This window comes from Brienomyrus brachyistius, chromosome 13 (assembly GCF_023856365.1).
Source record: "Brienomyrus brachyistius isolate T26 chromosome 13, BBRACH_0.4, whole genome shotgun sequence".
Lineage (NCBI taxonomy): Eukaryota > Metazoa > Chordata > Actinopteri > Osteoglossiformes > Mormyridae > Brienomyrus > Brienomyrus brachyistius.
The window spans coordinates 20,202,227-20,224,927 of NC_064545.1; the positions used below are offsets into that span (position 1 = coordinate 20,202,227).

The following is a 22,701-nucleotide window of genomic DNA, read 5'->3' on the forward strand; positions in this document are numbered from 1 at the left end:
ACTTGACTGCAAACAGCAGAGGACACTTGGGTCCTGTAATGACTGCAGTAATCCCTGGATGCTCTGCTTCATGTTTTTAACTTTTAAAGGAAAGATCTCAGGTTGCTCGACCTTCCATGGGATTAGAGTACAAAGAAAACAAGGCAGAGGATTACCTAACATATAGTAATCACCCTGCTACCACCAGGCCCTAAGCACAGGTCCGTGCTGATATCCATACTCCAGAATCGGGCCGGCATGGCCTCCTTAATCCACCACTATTTATAGATGGCACAATTAACCAAGGGAGGCTCTAATTAACCCGCTCATATTGAGCGGAACCCCAAGTCACCAAACAGGTGTTCCTTAATAACCATTGCGTAACTGCCAGTAACGCCAGTCCATGCTTTTCCTCTCAATATGCTTTCAAGCTGCTGGAAACCTACAAGGCTGCAGGGTGGAAAAATGAATTGCCCCCACAGCGAGGCCGACAACGATCATGGATGGCTGAATTCAGGTCTTTCTAATGCAAGAATGGGAATAGAATGGGGGGTGGGGTTTGACAGCATTTAGGAGTTTAAAAATTGCAACACAAATATTCTTAATATTGCAGTTTTGTTCTATTAAGTATTGAGGGTGTTAGGATAAGAACTGCTGCTATGGTATGTGTCATGATTGCCCACAATAGGGCAACCCACTAGAGGGAAAAGGACAACTAGAAACGATAATGCTCTCCATTTACTGTACATCTGGCGTATGGTGGCATAAACATTAAGCTTCCCATTCTCCAGGCTGAACCACATTTCCCGCAATGCATAATTCTGCACCCAAAAAAGGACCACGTTAACGATTTCAAACTGATTGCTCCCCATGGTATATGCGGTACAATTATATGCATTGTTGTTCTGGCAGCAGGGAAGGGATGGATCCTTAAGGGAAAAGATACCCACAACTTCACTGTTAATAAATCAGATGACCCATGGGACTGCAAAACTTAAAAAAGGGAACAGAAAAATCCTTTAGTTACAAAGCAGATAATCCTTTGACAGGTGTGCTCCTCCAATAAACGAGATATACTAGCCGTACTAAATGGGATAAACTAGCAATGCTTTCTCTCAAATGAGTATTTATGGCTTCGACGCAGGTGCTGAGGAGTATGAAGCTTGGCACAGACTGGCCTTCTGCCATTTTGTCCACATCACCCCCCCCCCCACACACACACACACACACACACAAACTGCTCAAACAGCTTTCGATAATCACAATAACTGGTGCTTAACAGTTCTCTCAGTTGTACCTTGCTTCATGCTAGCCGACCCTCCCATTACAGCTCTTTGGAAACAGATATGTTGTTATCTCCATCCATGCTAATAGGATCACTTGCCCAAAGCTGGACTAGCTGCAGGTGCTGCCATCACTGTGTGCAGTGTCATGCTCCAGAAGACTTGGCTGCCACCCTGGAAACTGCCTCTAAGGTGTCTGGTTTTCACTCCTTAGGATGTGAACGGAAGAAAATGCTTGAGAACATGACTCGCTGTAAAGGAGTCCGTGGGGAAGTCAGTGTAGTTCAAAGAGAGAACTATGTGACATGAAGAAGTTGTGAAAGGACGTGGTCTCCATTTGAGTAATTCCCCTTTTCAGTTGGAACAGAAAGAGAGATAACTGGCCATTATTTCTTCCTGGAACTGTCATTTGTTCCTAGGCCTTAAAAATGTAAATCAGTCATATTAACTGTGAGTTAATACGGTCATTTTAACCTTGGTATGACAACATGCACTCAGCTCAAATACACTGATCAGCCATAACATGAATTCCACCAGCCTGATATTATGTAGGTTGCCCTCATGCTGCCGGAACAGCTCTGACACATCAAAGCATAGACTCCACAAGACCTCTGAATGTGTCCATTGGTATCTGCAGGCACCAAGACGTTAGCAACAGATCCTTTAAATCGTGTAAATTGTGAGGTGGGGTCTCCATGCATCAGACTTGTTCACTCAGCACATCCCACAGGTGCTCTATCAGATTGGAGGCCAAATCAATATCTTTAACTCTTTTTCATGTTGCTCAAACCATTCCTGATTTATTTATTTATTTTTGTAGTGTGGCAGGGTGCATTATCCTGCTGAAAGAGGCTACTGACACCTAGGAATACCACTGTCATGAAGGGGCGTACCTGGTCTGCAACAATGTTTAGGGAGATGGTACAGTACGTATCAAGGTAACATCCACAGGAATGCCAGGACCCAAGGTTTCCCAGCAGAACACTGTTCAGAGCATCACACTGCCTCTGCCAATTTGCCGCCTTCCCATCCTGGTGTTTTCTCTTCCCCAAGTAAACTACAGACATGTACCTTTCTAACATAAATAGCATTATCTTTCACCAATTTATGCTATAGTAGCTCTCCTGTGGAATCTGACCAGACACGTTGGCTTTCATTCCCCACGCACATCGTTGAGCCTTGGGTGCCCATGATCCCATCGCCAGTTCATTGGTTGACCTTCCTTGGACCACTTTGATAGGTTCTGATCACTGTATACCGGGAACATCTCACAAGACCTGCCGTTTTGGAGATGGTCTGACCCAATCATCTATCCATCACAATTTGATCCTTGTCAAAGTCACTCGGATCCTTACGCTTGCCCATTTTTCTTGCTTCCAGCACATCAACCTCAAGAAATACACTGTTCACTTGCCTATTCTGTAAAGGCACCCTTGACATATGCCATTATAAAGAGATCAATGTTATCAATGTTATTCACTTCACCTGTCAGTGGTTTTAATGTTATGGCTGAGTGGTATATATGACACAAACTTACAGAACACAATATCATACAGTAAGAGGAATGTCCTCCATAACCATTGTATTAATCTGCTTTAAAAATGACTACCCATTGCACAAACAACCTTTCCCATGACACCATTAAACATCTGACAAACCTCAAGAATAATAAATTGATAAATGAGGTCTGACTGACCAAACATGTTTAAAATATTGTAATTCAGAAACATTTTAGTTTTAAACCCTGAAGCTTCTGTCGTCAGCAGACAACGGGTTATAAATGCAAAATAAGAACCTAGAATTGAAAGTGCTTCCTTTGCTTAGAGCACTTAATAATCTGGAAAGAGAGATGGATTTTATTTTGTATTTAATTTATGAAAAGTATACTGGTGAACCACAAATTAATGAACATTAGTGTTATGCAAGTTCGTTAATTTCTAAATCTGTATTTATGAGAAAACTTAAGAATTATTCATTACTGATTTGATAAATTTGAAAATAGGACAATTTATTTGTCAAGTTATTGATGTTGCTGGTGTTATAAATTCACAGGGAGATTTAATTCACCATTAGTAACATTATCAGCAATGTCAATCTCCTTTCCGTCTCATGCTTCCAAAAACATTATCAATACAATAGTTTTATTGCAACACAAAGTTTAAGACCTGTTGGCTTAAGAAGAACATTAAGTCTAATCTTGTAGCAGTAAGTAGTTCTTTTGCCTGAACTAACAGCATTTATATATAAGATTACACAAATATGCCAGTTTATTGGTACCAAATTGTACACCTATCCATCTATCTTCCATAGCAGGTTATCCTGTACCGGGTTACACTCAGCCAGAAGCTGATCCCAAAAAGCACAGGGCATGAGGCAGGGAATAACCTGGACAGGATGCCAGTCCATCGCAGGACACACATTCACATGTTATGGGAAATGTAGACACCAGTTTACCAAACAGGAAGAAAAAAATGCAGAAAAGGGAGTACTAAACACAAGGACCCAACGGCTGAAATCAAACCCACAGCTCTGGAGACACAAGCGCACTGTGCTGGTCCAAACCAGAACAAACAATGTGTTAAATCCACGATCAAAACAAACTAACAACAACCATGAATGGCACTGATGCACTGAAAAGGAAATAACTTTTGCTGTATTATAGAATCACCACTTGTGATTTTTATAATCCTCACACCAATGAAGATCTCACCTGCAACCCTATAGGGAGGTGGGCAGACCTGAGGAATGACCAAATGCAATTATTCAAAGGGTAAATTACACATCTATTCATTGACTAAATGAAGTGGGAAAGTATCAACATGCATGCAAGGACTAAATTGTTAAGGTGTTGACAAGTGTTAGTAATGGGGATAAAAACGTAGCCAAAAACCAACGTGACAGGACATTTTGGTATTGTCCTCTTTCTTATATTACCTGAGGAAAATGTAACACTCAGGTGGAGTACAGATCACACGACCCTGTGTTATGTCTATTTCCTCAGGGTATTCTGGTCTAATAGTCAAGAAAGGCAAATCCTCCATACTGCAGGCCTCCCAACCCCTGCCAGAGCTGATGTGACGATTCAGCATTATAAGACTGCTCTGTAAAGGACTCCAACCCAGTCAACGTTACTGTTAACCAGAGCATTGGCAAAGAACAAAAGGACATCTTTTTTGGACAATAGTCTCTGTATATAAATTAAAATAAATAAATGACACACCATGCTAACAAGGACAGCAAGATTAACAAAACTTACAATCGTTAGTCACCTTTAGCGAGGCAGACAGACAGTGAAAGTGAACTTTGACACTTACAGTATGCCATGGCGTCTTATTGAATCAAGGGAAGGGATGTGTGGTAAAGCTATGAAACCCCACAGATTGCATAAGCATGCACACATAAAAACAAACCCTGAGAGCCCAGAGGAGGTCGAAAAACCAATACATCAGAGCAAAAAACAACAAAGGACAGCAGGACTGCACACTTTTCATGTTCCTCGACGCACCATCCGCAGCATTAGCGTAAGCCTTACATTATATACATGAGCTCAATACATGCGATGCCATAATTTTAATTCAAAGTCCTAGGGGAGCTGCATGTTGAAAAAAGGCTGTGGATGATCTATTCCACCTCATTGTAAGTATATGTTCTTGCTTGTCTGACAAAATTACTACTGCAGTCTAACCTAATTCTTACCTTTATTTATTCTGCTTCCCTGTGGTGGGGTTTACATCAGTCCACAAGCACAATACGATACACTTAATTTCAGGGAGGTATATATATAAAATTTTATTACATTTTTTTAAACTCTTTTTCATATTTTTTGCACAATAAAATCATGATGAAAAATGCACAGATACCAAACATACCCCCTTAGTGTTTCTCATACGTTTTTGTCCTACCCTGCATTCCTCATGGCTGCTGTGCCTTGCTCAAGCACTGCACCCCCACCCTCATAACTAGATATTCTCCACAGCCTTCGTGACCTCAGCCAATGCAACCGCTCCAGAAAGCACGTCCCACAGCAGCTGAGGCCAATCTGCCAAATGACCCTGATGCAGATACTGATTAAACACTAGTGTAACGCCTGCCAATGCCTCTCCAGCAGACACACTTGCATGCACATTCCAGATGGTCAAAGTACAAAGCTTTCCCATGGAGAGGTCAGATCCTAAATCTCCTCTTCCCACCCTCTAAAAACCCAAGTGGAGACAATCTGATTGTACATCAGATGAAAGGGCAGCACAGCCCTGTTTCACACTCCTATCCCGCTGAAAGTCATCCTCCTACCACTGGCAACGTTAAAAGCTGACGTTCACGCCTTCTCATGCAAACGATGGGAAAACACAGGTGGATGGGATTACATTTCTTGTAGGCGTTTTTACCACCAGAGGCTTCCTTATGCAAAAAACATGAACTCACATACACGAGAACTGTCTTAAGATACAAAATTGTTGTATGATCGGAAACACTGCTGAGTTTATACGCAGAGAGTTTTCACGGACAGGTGTGTGAGCTCATAGCCTGCAAGCTTAGTCATCAGACAACCGTGGTTCAATCATACAGTGAACAATATTCCATTCATCCATTTTATGTACCCTTTTTCTGAGTCCTATTCATCCCAGAATCTACGAGGGCAAGGCAGGGAATAACCCAGGATAGGGCACCAACCCACTGCAGAAAGAACAGTATTATTTTCTAATATTAATGTGTGTCCCCACATGGTCAGCCACTGCCTGACATTATAAATGGATTGAAACTAAACAGACATCTATTTGCCCCATTTCACTGCCCCTACTTATATATGGTTTGACCCCAAATGGTAATTCGCTTAACCTTCGCTAAACAGCAAAATTTTGAGTTTCAGTCATTTCTCAATTTATGGGTATGGACCTCTGTAAAATATACATTTGTTTGCAAACCCCAGCCTGGCTCTTCCCTGCTTCTCATTGATGAAGGGCTTTTTCCTGGATTTATGGGTCTTCAGTCCTGTTTCCACACCGTAACTGAGGCTAGATCTCTAAGGGTCTGTTAATTGTACAATAGCTGTAGGTAAACGTACCTGCAGGAAACGTACTATGAGGAACATTTTCATACCATTGGGGTATATTAATATTGATTGCAGCTTGTTCCTCAGAGTACATTTCTGTACCTTAAATTAGACTAATAGGTACATTTATCTATAGCTAGGGTACAATTGGCAGACCCTATACCAGGGTATAGCCCCAGTGACAAGCAAAAGTAAAATTGGTATTTTTTTCTAACAGTGTAGGAGCCTGTTATGAATTGTACTAGCAGTGGACTTTGTACCACTTAATGTTTCCCCTACATTTTGAAGGTCACTTGAAGTCATCTTTCTTCACTGCCGGATAAGTTGATAATCATCTCTGGCATTAGAAAGTCGCTTCTGCTCTCCCCTTGGCTGGTCTTTGCTCATTCCCAGTGTCTCCTGCTTCACGTTGTTCTTGTGCACTGCTGTCTTAGAAACTTTGAGCCTGGAAGCAGCCTGTCTTGCAGTGTAGTCTTCTGCTACCAGAACCAGGATTAAGCCAGGATTTAAAAATGCAGATTTTTTTTAAATATAGAGTGGTCTCTTAAGGTTTGCTGTAACCCCCAAATTTCATTCACTGCTCCACATTTACACCAGGTACAGTCAGTGAATCTGTTCTAAAGTGATTGATATGTTAGTGCCCAAGTCCAGTACAACACAGAATCGCCTTTGTTTTTGTGCGGTTTTCAGTCGGAGAGAAGAGCACTATGATACAACTCATGGTTTTAGCAAAAAGGACTACTTGCAGGCAGCTATCCAAGTCAACAATAGTGATGTCTGACTTGTGAAAAAACTATTCTTTGGAACTGGTTATTTTCAGTAAATCAGTCAAACTGGTTTTCAAATCTCAAAGAATCAAACATTTGTACATCCACACATTTCACAGGTTAAAGTCTTGGACTACTTAAAAAAATATTTCGTAAATTATCATAGAAATACACACAGAAACCTTTTAAAAGTCACTTACATTTGCTTTTCGTAGTCTGTAGCTATGTTGCCTTAAGTGCCTCTCTGCATACCGTAATCCGTTGTATTTGTGCTGTATGCATGCCCGACCGTATGGGAGCTGCGGCTCACTACTCACTCCCACCAATACTCTTGCCAATAGACAAGTTAGCAAATTTTGCATGTTTGGTTGAAGCAGTTACTAGGCAATTCTCCCGAGACTCATAAGATCCATAGGAGATGTTCATAACATAAATTATTAATATATTATTATTAATTCTTATTTAAAATACATATAGTTACATTGCATATATGCGATTACATTACAAATTATATTCAGTTCCCTTATATGAGGGCTGGAGAGTTTATCTTGAACAAGCCTAGCCACAGAAGCACAAACACTTCATGACAGACCCCCTCCACCTGTCACAGACTAGCTGCATCTCCTGCTCTGTGACAGACTTTGTGAAGCTCGGAGCTCACAGCATCACAAGCCAGACTGTTGTGACGTGATAAGCAGTGGAAGAGGGTTAAGGGGCCCCTTCTGAGCCTGGTGTCTTGTTCACTCAGCCATGAGAAGGGCGTAAGGCCTATAGACAAGGGACCCCTTGCTGTAAGGGAAACATTCAATATGCTTCCAGCCAGAAGTAGCCTTGCATGCTGATACATAATTCCCCAGTATTTAAACCCACGTTCTACTACATGTCCTAGAATGCTCAGAAACATGTGTCATATGTTCCATAAGCTATAAAAGAAGAGAGACAATCTAAGGAACATGCTGGCCAAATTACTGCATACAGACGCTCTGAGGACTATGCAGTAACGTGCATTGAACTACAAGTCTGCATGCTAAATACGACACCCTAATTATGTCACTGAAGGAGAGGCGAGACAAAAAGGGCATTCCTAGCCGCTCTGACAGAAAGCAGCATTCATTTTCCCAGCATTGCTCAAAGCAGGGTCGCAGTAAGCTTGGAGTCTATCCAGAGAAACAACGTAGAGGACTTCCTGGACAGGACACCAGCTGACCATAAGGCCAACTTTGGGCAATTTAAGAACACCAATTCACATCTTTGGACACTGGGGAAAAAAATCAGAGAGTACAGGGGAAAATGCTCAACCCTTTTTGTGTGTGGCCAGAACACTATTCTCAGATCCCAAAAAATAAGCAGTAGGAAAAAATGTAACATAGTTTTAAGATTATCATAAATTTCAACTGACGTGATGGCAGTATTGCTGTGAGTTTATATAAGTGAAGAAAGAATCCGGAACTTGCCTGAAGACAGTCTCAATCAGAAAAGAGTGGTGTGATGTTTACTGATCCAGAAGAGCTTAAAAACACAAACACAAGCCACAAGCCTCAAGTGAGAATAGCCTGAATTCTTGTTTTTCAGAGTTCTTTGTAACTATTGCCGTTTGTCTAGTTTCCTTGTGAAAAAAGCTATATATATATGGCATACATGCAAATTTTTTAGACTAGAGGTTGCAAGGCTGATTTTTACTCATATGGCATGAAAAGGGATCTGTTCAGGTATAAGCCAGATAAGCAGCCTGAACTGCTATTGTCCTCCATGGGGAAGGGTGATCTGGGTTTTATCTGTGGGCTTACGTGCACCTAGTTGCAGCTCAGGTTGTTCGGCGCAGTGCAAACTATAACTGATATGCACACTGGGACGGTTTCAGACCGGTCAGCTGTGTGCAGCCTAGATACTAGGCGGATGCTAATTATGAAACTGTGACTTTAAGGCAGCTTCTCAAAACCATTGCTGCATTTGTATCCTCTTCAAAATGATGAGCAAACAAGTGCAGAATTCAAATGTGGGTGTTAAAGCTCAGACCATCCAGAAACTAAACCGGGAGACTTACAAAAGCACAATCCTGGACCTTTACTTATGTGGAAATACTGATGCACAGAACTCACTGGGAAAAAATACCAGATATCAAGCGAAGAAGCACATGGCCACAGTGTGGTGGGTGAGGTGCTGGCGAGCCATAAAACACCCCTGCTTCCTTCCTAAAAGCTTCCCTAATGAGAGCTGAACGGTGTGCAGTCTGGTTCCATTATTTATCCCCTGTTATCTAAATGTATTTAAGGAGCACTCTAAAATTATAATTAAGCGAGTAATTGATGTTGTTTGAAATGCACGTGCTCTATTGTCCATATATTTCCTTCCACGTGTTACGAAGGACGAGGGTGAAATGGACTTTTAGCAGAGCGGGCAGTCAGAGGCCATTTTCAGCACCTAAGCACACGGTTCTGGTGTACTGCCACCCCTTACCTAAAAAAGGTGGGAGGGAATAAAATTCATAAACGATGGTGGCTTTTTTCCCTCAATTATGCACATGTTTCCTTAGACACATTTTTCATTAACTTTTACTTTATTATACATTACTGCTGCATATTCAACTAAGAAGCCACGTTTAGACCTGACAGATGACATTAATTAATGGGTCCGGCATGGTCTACTGAAATGCATCTTGTTTACTGGCTAAGAGAGAGATGTCAAGGACTTATTTCATGCTGAAAGTTGTTATTTAACCTTGTTGACTATTTAATAATCTTTTAAAACCACCCTGGAAAATTACACTATACAGCTGGTAAAAATAAGATTTATTATACACTATATGCATGGATTTAAAACATGTACAGAGTTGTATTTTTTTTTTTATTTCAGTATATTGCAGGGGTAGAATAACACTGAGTACCCTGCTAGGGTGATAGTTCTGAAAAAGAAATTTTAATACAGAGATTGATACAGAGAATTCTGCTTTAGTGGTTATGAAAAGTGTGAAAACATAACGAATTCTGGTTTAGAATGATAACAATAATAATTATAATAATGGTAGGTTAATCACAAACTAATGAAGACCAATTTAGACCAAAATTAATGTCACAGTAGAACATGTTAATTGAATTATGCAGAGATAAATAATATACAGATAAATAGAAATAATTTATTCTATGATAATTTCCCATCCTATGAACCAGATTCCATGTGAATTCCAGGGAAGTGGTGCCCAGAAAACAGGTATTCTGTGCTGACCACCTAAAGTCACTTATTTTGTGGGGAAAAAAAAAAGTTAGACCAGGCCATTTCCTCCCAGCGATGGGCTCGTGACAATTATTTAGATCACAATATACTGCAGACTCCATCCTTTGCTGGGGGTTCTAGGGAACATTTCTATAACAAATGGGGTGCAGTAAGACCACTGCAGTTACTGTATATAAAAATGCTACATAAAATAAACAGAGATATGAAAATTAAATCAAAATATTGTTTTGTTTATTAGACAAAAATATATAGAAATAAAAAGTGAAATATGCAGAGACGTCCCGACACAAGGATTACAGATTATGACAACATAAGCAACTCTGGGAAGGCTGGTAAATAATTTTACCATTCATTCTAGAGCCTACAATTGCCATGTAATGATGTTGCTCTTCATCATAAAGAAACATCAATATTTTGCTATAGAATACTCATTCCAATGTATATACTTCAAATTTCACAAGTGCCAACTGTCCCAGCAATCCACAACACCAGGGTGCTTAGGTACACAAGCTTTGGCAAACAAAGAGGTGAAAACTGCCGTGGTCAAGTGAAAACCTAAACAATCAATTTCTGCCAGAATATCATCGGCCGACAAAGAGCAGAAGCAAACGATGGACACAAGCATCAACACGGAAAAGCCCTAATGCTGAGTACAGTCCCGCAGAAAGCAGGGTGAGATCCACGTGCCGTGAATACACAGAAGGGCCATAAAGAGCAACTTCCCCATCTGCTCCGACTGATGGAAATTCTCCACCAATGTTAGACATAAATGACCGGCTGGTGAGACAAGCGGCATGAGTCAGGTAAAGTGGATGAGGTGCCGTGGCAGGGGGGCGGGCATGCTCCACAGAGCACACTGCCACTCACACAGAATGACATTACCCCCTGCCATACAAAGTGATGCAAGTGTGCAGCAGGCACACCAGAACTGACCTGGGGGGGCCTGGGGGAGGGGGAGTTTTATTGGCAGTAGTGGGGGGTGGGCGGGGTCACTCATATTGGCGTACAGACTGAACTTGAGGCCCTGTCGGCACTTGTCACACCTTACTTCAATGAGGGAGACAGATTGCTAGGGAGTAAAACATCTGGGAACTACCATGCCCATGTTCCTGCACTGGCTCACATCCAGTACATGAGCAGCGAGGTGAGTTTCAATCCGCACACACACAGCTCTTATTTCCTTACTTAACTCAGCCCACAGTGAACCGGAACTTCTGAAAGACATGGAATCCAAGCCTCACACCTTAGCTAGATCTCTACAGGCACGACTCATCATAAGGCCCGCTCACTTAAACAACGAGCAAGTACAGGACGCATGGACAAGCTGGATACTGAGAACGTGTCTGTATTATTCTCTATCGGCTGTGGAGCAACATAAGCTGGTGGCTAGAAGATACAAAGCACTGAGAAAATTAAGCTCCAGAAAAAAAGCCCTTGTAAAGCTGCAGCCTAACAGCAGACCATTTTGTAAAATACAGAAGCATTTTTCCAGCTGCAGGAATACCTTCGTGTTCATTTCATTCTGCTATTGATGAAATAATTACAAATCAAGAAACGAACTTGTTTTTTGCACTGAGAAGGGAGAAGACTGAAGTCTGGCATACGTCTCTAACATTTACAATACATTATTCATTTATGAGTACATAAAAGCGATCCCCCCGATCAAACATACAGTACGTGCAGTTACTTAGTTAATGAATTTCATGACGGTCTGCTTTTTCAGCAAAGTGGAAGTTTGCTACGTATATCAAACAAAAATACATTTGCTAAACCTCAGAAAAAGAAGCTCATCCACAGAAACATTTCAGAAAGTAGGAAAGGGGAAAAACACAAAAGAGTGAGATTAAAATTACTCACCAGTGTAGAGGAGGCCCCTTGTGGCAGTGAATGAGTGGCACAGTCACAAGATCTATCAATTAACATCGACACATTCAAAACTGCCAAGAAATAACATATTTTTCTGTCTGGTGTCCGTCCTTCAAAAGAATACTTTCACTGCAAAATAGTTTTTTAAAGTTAATTTTCCCTTTTTTGTCACTAATAACAATGATAGCAAAGACAATATTTGTATTATTATTTTTTATTTATTTTTTTATTCTTTTCGAAGCAGAGCACCAGTCCACTTCAGGACTGGAGAACATCTTCCCCAAAACTCAAAGTGAAGTTGCTCTGGATCATGAGAAGCACCCTTCAGCTAGCGCGACCGGTGGATGATTCCGCTCAGGTGGTTAGGCTCCAGAGACAGTCACCCCAGCTGACACGCAGTGCCAATGGTGCGCACCCCCCCCCCCCCCCGGCTTCAGCAGGACTGTCCGATGATGAGGGGCTGTGATATGCAGCTGGATGGGGGGGGTGTTCCAGTCCTCCGGTAGCACTTCTTCTGCCCGGTGTACAGAGCCAGGGCTATTCGCATTCAAGCCACGCGTTTCAGTGCATATCCCTGATTAGGCTCGAGCTGAGAGAGGGGAGAGAGGTTGGGGGTGGGTGAGGGTTGAAGGGGGGGGTGTGCTCTGAAAAGGAGGCTGGCAATAAGACGTGGTATTCCAGAAAGCTGCTGTGATTACTCTCCCTGTGGCTCCTGTACCGCTGGGCCATTCAGGCTGAACTGGAGCAGCAGACGGACGGAGGCGCTGCACCGCCGTGTCCTGACCAGCGCGACGGTCTCCGCTCAAAGAAATGTCAGGTCTGCCACAGCATTCTGCTGCATCGTGTTGGGTTCAGCCACTCTCTCTCTCTCTCTCTCTCTCTCTCCCTCTCTCGCGCTCTCTCTCTCTTACTTGCTCACTCGCTCTCCCGCTCTCACTCAGTCACACGTGAGGAGACACAGAGGAAGCCTGGAATACAAATAAGGCATTTAGTCTGCTTTTCTTAAAGACACGATTGTGCTCTTCAGTTTCTTACTCAAGACGCCAGCCATGTGCTGGGAGGCAAGGAGGACCTGTCCACATATATACCCTACTACCAGCTACTCATCTCTCTTGTCATTCTCACCCCTTTGAGTGGGGGGGGGGTGTCACCAGATATTTAGGAGGTCAGACATTATTGAAGAGACAAAAAAATATATAGTGGCTGACCCAGGCTCTCTTCTATTGGGAACTCTGGGTGCAGAGTAATATATGGCACTGGGATCAAGCTAATTTCCCAAAACCACTGATTCTGGGTTTCAAACCTAAACACAATCTAATGTTGGGCTGAAGCAGAGTTCTGTGAAAAGTAATATTTAATCTGAGAAATACTGTAGAGTTCTTTTTTTCAGTTTCTGATGATTAAATGGGGAGCAGAGAGCATACCATGCATCAAATCATAAGCTTTTTCCTTCATCTTTGATTTTAAAGATCTTGCTAACTCTCATCTCAGAAAATAAAGAGGTGGAGATCCTTTTTTTGGCCGAGTCATGCTGAAAAATAAGAAAAAATGTGACATATTTCACAAAGATATGGGGGGGCTGCTTTTCTCACTTCCACACAGCAATACAAAACAAGCCCTTTCAAGCATGGCTGCATTTTCTCACATTGAGGGAAATCTTTAAAAAGTCATTCATCTCAGTGAAGAGAAAATGAAATCTCCAGACTTTTTTTAATGCAAAATTAGCATTTCGAAGGCTAGCTATCAGAACATGCATCAACTGAGTGAAGCTGTTGCATTGACATTTTCATAATTAATTGTGGAAATGGTGCCTCATTAGGGGCCCAAGGTCTGGGTCGAACGAGGACTGAAGGTGGGCTTCTGTTAGAATATGCTGTGGGATCTATGCAAACTTGCAGATTTGGGGGTATTGTCCAAGAGCTTCCTAAGCAGTTCCAGGCAGCTCTGATAAATTCAGGACTTGCCATGACTAATGCTCATCTTCTGGCAGGATCTCAGATAGGGTCATTGGATCATTCTCCTCTCTCCCCCACCTAACACTAGGGCCTTGGCAGTAGTTAGATATTATTGATGTTACCTCTATTAGTTTTCCAAAAATCTCTTGCCAATGTCAATATCATTTCACCATCACCTACCAGGTTCCTCATCAACATCAGTTCTATTCCAACATCATTCAAATTCTGGTCTAATCCATGCTTCAATTTCCTGTTGGTCAGCTTCCCTCTGTTGACTACATTTATCTCCCCATGGAGTGTGCCACTTACGGTCTGTTTACTGTCCCTCTCCACTCCTGAACAAGCACCGCCCCTTCTGCGGTGCATCTTATATTGGCTTTCTGTCACGGGCCAAATTTAGCCTGAAACCCCCTCCTGCATCCTTCACTTGTCAAACTCGTGGTGCCCCCTCTCCAAACTCCAGCTGCCTGCCTACACTCTTTTTCATCTGCAGCTCCCCAGTGGTGGAATGAGTTGGCAGCAGACATCAGAACTGTAAGTGTCAAGTGCTTCAAGAGCAAAGCTAAGACCCGCCTCCTCAGACGACACCTCTAGGTTACCGGTAGCCTGATTTAACAGAGATCTGTTTATATTCCAAATTTGGACTAGCCTCTGCTGCCTGCTGTCCTCTCAAGGGTATTTTATTGTTCAGTTGAATCAGCTTATTAGGTTTTAATAGGTTTGTTATGTCATCTGTGACATATTCAGGGTTTTTTTCTGCTTATGTTTAAGTGAGTCATACTTTGTCATACTGTAGAGCCCTTGTACTGAGCTCAATGTGGTATTTGGCTCTTTCCCCCACCCATTAAAATACAAAAAATGTAGTGTTCTCCTGGAAAAAACACAGGCTAAAAAAATCTGCAGCAGCAACAACAATAACAACAACAGGTGGCACAGGGTAGCGCTGTCGCCTCACACTTCCAGGACTGGGGTAAAGTCCTACCTCCGGACTGTGTGTGTGGACTTTGCATGTTCTCCCCATATCAGACAGGATTCCTTACACAGTCAGAGCCACCATATCATAACGCATTTCCATAGGCTCCGTTTTCATTTCCCGTAGATAAAAAAAAAGTCACTGTATCATATGTCTCTATTTACAAACCAAAGCAACTCAAACTGTTTGCTGTGTTTGAAGCATTGAAGAGCCTACTAAGCAAAAAAAGAGTTTTAATTTACACTATAGCACATTGGTCACAATAACGGGAATATGAAAATCCCATTACAGATGGATAAATGAGATTGCGTTCTGGTGTCAGCCTGTATAATAAAATCAACTGAAATGGAAAATAAGGGTCATGTGAGTCCTGGGCTCCTGGTTTATTTTCATTAATCGAAGCTACGTTATGCTGCCAGTGAGGCCTGGACCCGACCCCTTTTATTCTGGTTTACTGAAGCCAGCTTGAAAATGAGACGTAAGCGAGGTGGTGTCCTATGAGGTAGCGAGGGACACTGGAGGGCCTGCAGTCAGGCCCTTGGGGAGGGACATACTGTGACGGGTGGGGCTTTCCATGCCTCATTCACACTGATAAACCAGGAACATGAAAGAATTAGCTGCTGCCCATCCACCAGATGCATTAACTACAGGGGACCTCATTCCTGCACCAGCAGGTCCAGCTGAGCTGGTATATTCACACCGCAAAAGCGTGTGGCATTCAAAGTACCCGGCATGTATGTATATGAGCATATTCTGCAGGAACAGATCAAAAGGTGCACACCTCTTCCTCGATGTTAAAAAAAATGCAACTAATCAGGTCTCCTTCCAGCAATTTTCACATCCATCATTAGAAGCCCTCAAAGTCTATTCAAGGGTCTACAGGGCTGTGCAATATGACCAAAATATCATATTCCGATATGTCATCTCATATACTGATAATGATATATATCAAGGCAAAACCTATATTTATGGATTTTTTTTTTCCTACAGATCATCTGCAGTAGGAATTGGACAAAAATCCGAATAAAAAGGAGCAAGGTCAAAAATGTAAAGGGATCCACAACAGACGGGAAGTGATTCACAAATGTGCAAAATCCATTTCAGTGAAGTGAACACACAAACATTGTAATATTCATTAACATTCTGATAAAGAAATCTTGGCAAGAGGGGTCACAAAAGTATGTCCAATGAAGACATAACTATAAAAAAATTTATACTGTAATTTTCCCACCCAGACCTCTTACGGGCTCCGTAGTAGTATGAACTGGACAAAAATCAACAAATCAAAAGGGAAGTCACAAATAACAACACAATCCACAAATGCGTTCACTCCGCATTTTTATGGGTATGAGGTTACACAACACAAATTTAAAACTACACATTAGTGGACAGTTAAATATTTGCGGATCTTGGTACATATTTGTCGATTGTCTTCTGTGGACTACAAATATAAAATTAAAAAAGTGCCACATCCCATGTGTATCCTTGTAAACCGTCATCCAAATGATGAAATAATGCCATAAACAGTGCATTTTGCTAAATAAATAGAGAGAGCATAATATGAAACGGAAGATGTTTTCATTCTGTGATCCGATATAAATCGTCATATCGCACAGCCCTACTCAAAGGTGCAGCCCAAGGGCCACTTTCAGAATGTGAACATGCATACTTAACATGTGGTCGTTCTGCTGTCCACAGCAGAAACCTACAGGTCTGCACAGCGCATACAGCGATGTGCGCGCGTATTCCTACATTTTACTGTTTGTGTAAAAAATCAGTTCTCACCATGGATATATAGAGCTGCACATAAATGATACCGAGTGTCAGTGCTTTATTTCTTGTGCTGCAGATGCATGGTCACGTCGCAGCATTCACCTTTAACAAGGAGCTTGTTAGGAGGAAGCAGGTGCTACCATTTTACACGCAATCTCAATGGCCATGCGACTGCCACTGCAATAACAGAACAATGCTGGCGCTCACATCCCGTAGTGTAGCCAATATGTCCACCAGGTCCATCCCCTCATCCTATGAGTTTAAAAAGAGCACTTACAATACAAGGAACTGACCCCCACCCCAGCCCACCTCACCCCCCATTCATTGCATGTACAAATCCACTTATTGAACTCACATTAGACCTCACTGTAGAAACCGTTTCTTAGCAACAGCCGTGCCTCATCCCTGCACTGTAGCCATGTAGCAAAACGAGCGTAAACAAGTAGTGGAAAAGTTGCAATACATATCATACAAATTTACATATGCCCAAATGACCATAGGTCAACCAAAAACACCATCGGAAATCAAAAACACTAAAACAAAACCCAAGTTAAACCTTTACCTGTCTTTCAAACAAAAAAAAACACACCATTCATGTGTTTGTATGAAAATATAACTTTGTGGAAGCAGCCGATTCGGAATTCTGTTTTGATATAAATTTTAATGACTGAGCACTGTCCCACGTGCTTATTTGCATACAAGCACATTTGACCACTGTGTTAATATATCCAAGATTAATTTCCCATCCTGCTTGAGTCACTTTTTTTTGCACACTGCTCGCTTCGCTGAAGCCGATTCTTAAATAAATCACTTTAATATCTCAGTAAAACCTGTTTGTCATCATCTTCTGGACTGTCTAAAAAAGCCATCTTACAGCAGTTTAGCGGTAGTGTTTTTACAGCAGAGCCAGACTTTTATGACACTGTGTCCGCTTTAATTCCTCTCGTACTGCCCACCCCCCAGCCATCTCTCATCCTCGGCTGAAAGGGAAATACACACACCCTTCATACTGCCCTCAAATATGTCACAGCTTAAACAGAAATTAAATATATATATATTTTTTTTCTTGTTACTGGGACACATATATCTCCCATTAAGTGATTTATATATCATCTTCCTTTAAATTAATTACATCAGCAGCGCAAGGAAATACAGGCCATGCGAATTTGGCCCAAGAGCTGTGCGGATAAAAAAATGGAAATCGGGTCAGTGTGGAAGAGGCCTTTCACTGGCTCATCCCTGCGACATGCAGCATAAGCACCTATGTGCTGATGGTAAATGTCAGAGCGGATCATATATTTGTGTTGCTGCTGCTCATATTCATGGTTCTCTGGGTGGTTTTATCTCCTTTTCCCGGAGGACCACAGTTAAATGCCCAGCTTTAACCGTACCATTACTGCCATCCAACCCCCTCAACAGCCCCAGAACTTCAGCAAGACAGTGGAAACCCTCATGCCGAATCACAGTGCATTACCTTAATGTCACTTGCGGTATAATTCAGCACAATTTAAATTTGCGATCACTGAAAGTCTAAAACTGAGCTGATACCTCATATTTCAATACACTGGTGTTACACTGGGTTCACTGGTACTTCAAGTATTCTGAATATGTGGGAACAAAATTGAAAAGACGGCGTAAAAGGGAGGTGAACATCTATGACCCACATAGATATAGGATCTGACCTATCAATACAGGAGATAGATGACGCTTTATGGATCACATGTCCCCTGACTTCCTACCGATCCTGGCATCAGTGCACACATGGCTTGTTAGGATGAAGGAGCCCAAGGGGACACCCAGGCTATTTGCACAAGTCGCCTCCCAGGCCGACGAGGTTCACTTCAGGCCCATCTCCTCCGCTCGGCCTGGCGCCCCCGCATGGGTATCGCATAACTGCTCGGAGGGCCTGTCGAGTGAGAGGTTATCCCAACAGCAGATGGTCTCCATGCCCACTGAACCACTCCCCCCTGCTGTCGGCTTACAGCCTCGGATGCAGAGGAAAACAGCCATGGGGGAGAAACAAACACACGTACGGGCATGTCCTTACACAGTGGGGAAGGTCGCGTCACACAATTAACTGCCAAAATGCTACTGCTTCAGTGACCATTCATCATTAATTGAATACCAGTTCAACTAAAATAAAAATCAACCGCACATCCATCCATCCATTCATCTTTTATATCTTCTATCTTTTACAGTCATTCAGTACAGGAGTGCAATGAACCTTTAGATGCAATTATAGAAAAAAAACAATAATAATGAATAAAGAACATTTTAAAAATAAATTACAAATGAGTACGTTATAACACTGAGCCATAATAGCTAGTATTCCAGGGCTGTATTACAGTACACTGCATGAATGCAGATGTTAGAAAGGTAGGGTTTAATTGCATTTACTACTGATGCGTAGCCTGGCATTTTCTCAGAGCCTTACAGCCCAGCGCCTGAACAGCCCATAGGCAGAACAGGGTGGAGTAAAAAGTGTTTTTGCAATGTAAGAGGGGCCATGACATGACGTTAGAGGTTCTGGAGCAATTTTTGCCTGCACACGTTACTATGCAGGGAATACTAGAGCCAGCGGCACATTTTGTGAATGGGAAGGTATTCAGAGATTTGGACATACTGTATATTATATATTATACCTCAGCAGTACAGCACTGACTGCCTTACAGGCAATAGAGACGTTTGTCCATTTATGTTGCATCCACTAGAAACCTGATTATTTAGTTTTTGAAATGTTGGCAGAATAATGTTAGATTCTTTCTCCAGAAGTGCTTAGTGAAGAAGAATGATGTAAATGATGAGGACTGGGAGAATACAGGAGGAGAATACGTCAATCATTCAAAAAGTACTTCGTGTTGCAAACACACGTCAACACAAGATGTGGTCCATGTTCATGGCCTGATTTCCAACCACCTGAAGAGCTTCGACACTGATGCAATACAGGTGACCACCCGCAGGGGGAACCAGGAGATTTAAACCCAATGATGCAACAACAGGAGACAATGTATTCTCTTTTGGAGAGGTGCAAGGTGTGCAGCAGAGAAACACAGAGTGAGGAAAACTTCATGTAAACCAACTTCTCATAGACATGCGTTTTCTCTCTGGTAACATTCGCAAACGAAACAACAAACTGATAGGAATCCTCGAGGAAACAGTGAAAGATTCCAGGACAGGCCCCTGCAGGTGCTGGAGCGAGGAACAAGACTTCCATTCTTCTGCAATGGTTGTAGAGAAGGAGCTTGATCTTCCAGCAGCATCTGCACACTCATGACGAGCGTCACCGAGTTCCCAGCTGATCATCAACACACTTGAAAACAGATGGATGCCAGAAATGTCGACACCCTCCCATTTTTAAAGAACAGGCAGAAGTACAGCATTAAATGAGCTAAAACAAAGTAACAAAGGTTTTAACACAGGCGAAGCCTCTGTACACTCTTTTAAATCACCACCAGTATGCATGAGTTATTTCTTTCATTCAATTCTTTTCAGTGAAATGATTGCTAATGTTTGTAATTTAGTGCATATCCTGTTATCAAACAGAAAAACGACATACTTCACAAAATTGAAAAATACAAACAACAGTGAATTATCTTGTCTAATAAGAAATTCTTCTTTGTTTCAACCATGCAGTTTGCAAACATAAGAGCTATTTGAATCGGTGACATGATTATTCGGTTTCAATGTGTTGCAGCATCAGCGGTTACTTAAATATATATGTATGTATAAAGCAGATAAAGAGCACTCAAAGGCGCCGTGCAAATTATTACCCTGACAACAGCTTCTTATCAGGCCGAAGTGGACAGAATTTCTCTCATTGCGCGTATTAAGAGACTGTACCAAAACAAGAGGGGTCAAACTGCTGAAAGAGCTTTCAGAAGCGTCACTGTGAATACGAATGCACAGGTATTTCCGTGGTAAACTCAGCTGTAATGTCGATCATGTACCAATCACCACAGCAACCAACAGATAACATAAATAACATATTTCACGTGGGAAAATACACTTCAACCTGGAATCCACTACTCTTCTACGTTCAAACTTTCCACATTAGTCAGAATAGCCTACAATACATACTTTTTCAATTTAAATTTCATACCGTTTACAGTATTTATCTTTCATCCAGTCCATTACAAGCTCGAAATTTAATTTCCAAATATAACTTTCCAAAATTAAAACTTATTATTGTCTCCCACAGAAAGAAATTTAATAGGGATTTGTTTGGTGTTTTTTATATTTTAGTTACTTTTATATTATCCCATTTGGATGGAATTAACATGAAATTAAAGTGAATAACCGCAACACATGCACTACAAACTCACTTGCATCCTGTTATTTGGTGCATTCGTCTGCAGCCTTTAATATAAAATTTATAGTACATCGTCAATTGACAATATTGTTCATTGTGGGATGAGTGAAGTTTCCAGGTGAAATGAAATGTTGTCAGTGCAGCAGTTTAAAAATGCATTTCTTAGATACTGGTGACATGCTAGCAAATGGCATGACTGCATTCCTAAAAGATTAATTTAGGCGTTGATCAAGGGACTCTTCAAAATCTCATACTCAAAAACTTATTAAAATGCGTCTATAATGCATCTGAGCTGCAGAACAGGCCCTTTACCTGCTTCTTGCTTGTCATTTCTCACATGGTTGAATAACACTGCTTGCATTTCTTCACAGCAAGACCTACAGTATAGTCCAGTTTTCTGCTCACAGACACCACAGCCATGTGGTGAAAAGGATACGAATGTAACCACCCTCCCTCCTGCCCCCCCCCCCCCCCAAAGCCCAAGCCCACAGCAGCCCCCTGCCGTCTCCTTCAGTGTACCATCCTTCATATGAATGCGGATGCTCAGAAACAAGCCCCCCTCCCCGTCCAGAAATGACCGCCGGTCTGGCGGTCTAGCGTTTATTCCTCTCCTGCCTGCTTCCTTTGGCTTCTTATGAAAAATAAGAATTGGACATGTCCCCTCATCCATCATAAGGGAGACGACGGGCAGGAGAGACTCCCAGGCTAGTGCTGCCAGCAGGTGATGGATGAGCTGAGGCCCGGGCTGCTCCAGGCACAGAGTTGGGCCCCTTCTTTCCAGCCATCAGATCTAAATCAGGACCACCACCCCCCCACCCCCCATTCCCATCCTCACCAAGCTACCACTGCCTCTCACTGGGTCAAGAGCAGCCCGGCATCTTGTTGTGTGGCCAGCATCCTGAGCTGAATATAACAACAGGCTGGTCTACTGAGCCAGCAACAGAAGCCAGATGAAAATCACTGCTTGTTTACATGTTTTGCATATATCACTAAATGTGTAATTTTGGTTGATTGAGCACATTGTGAAACCAAACATATCTTCCTGTTATAATTGATTTCTCCTAAAGCAGAGGAAATTTTGACTATTAACTTTATTCTCCTTAAAGTCACCTGCGAGTCTTAGGTTTGACCTTTTGTAGTTTCAGAATAAAAGAGGCCAGATAAGGTCCATAGAACATGAATGGCAGGTAATTAGTATCTCACACAACTAGCAGCAGATGCCCTGCTACACTTACTGATTGAGTACCGAGTGCAGATGATGTGTGCTGTCAGACATCCACTTCTTGTCACTCTACAGGTCGCAGGAATCGCTGAGCAAATGAAACCACTACCCGCCCGATTCTGTCAGTGGCTCTTTAGGAGTCCAGAGGACATTAAATGTTGTTGTAGGGCAGTAGGAGGTAGAGACAGGAATCCACTGCCTAACTAAGCTGATTTTACATTCTCTTGGCCCCCTTCTCACTGCTAGATATTTCAGCACAGCAGGGATTAAGCCTGGCGCCCCCTGTAGGCAGG

General features: G+C 42.1%; 1 protein-coding gene across 5 annotated transcripts in view; it reads right to left on the reverse strand.

Annotated features, from left to right (window-relative positions):
• lrrc4ca (leucine rich repeat containing 4C, genome duplicate a) overlaps positions 1–22,701 on the reverse strand; it is a 230,509-nt gene that overhangs the window by 188,938 nt on the left and 18,870 nt on the right. Inside the window, exon 1 of one of the 5 annotated variants that reach the window (XM_048973056.1) lies at positions 7,280–7,357. The exons of the other annotated variants lie outside the window; for them this stretch is intronic. The gene's annotated coding sequence lies outside the window, so the exon portion shown is untranslated. Of the gene's footprint in view, positions 1–7,279; positions 7,358–22,701 lie in introns of those variants that run through there. 5 annotated transcript variants of the gene reach the window in all.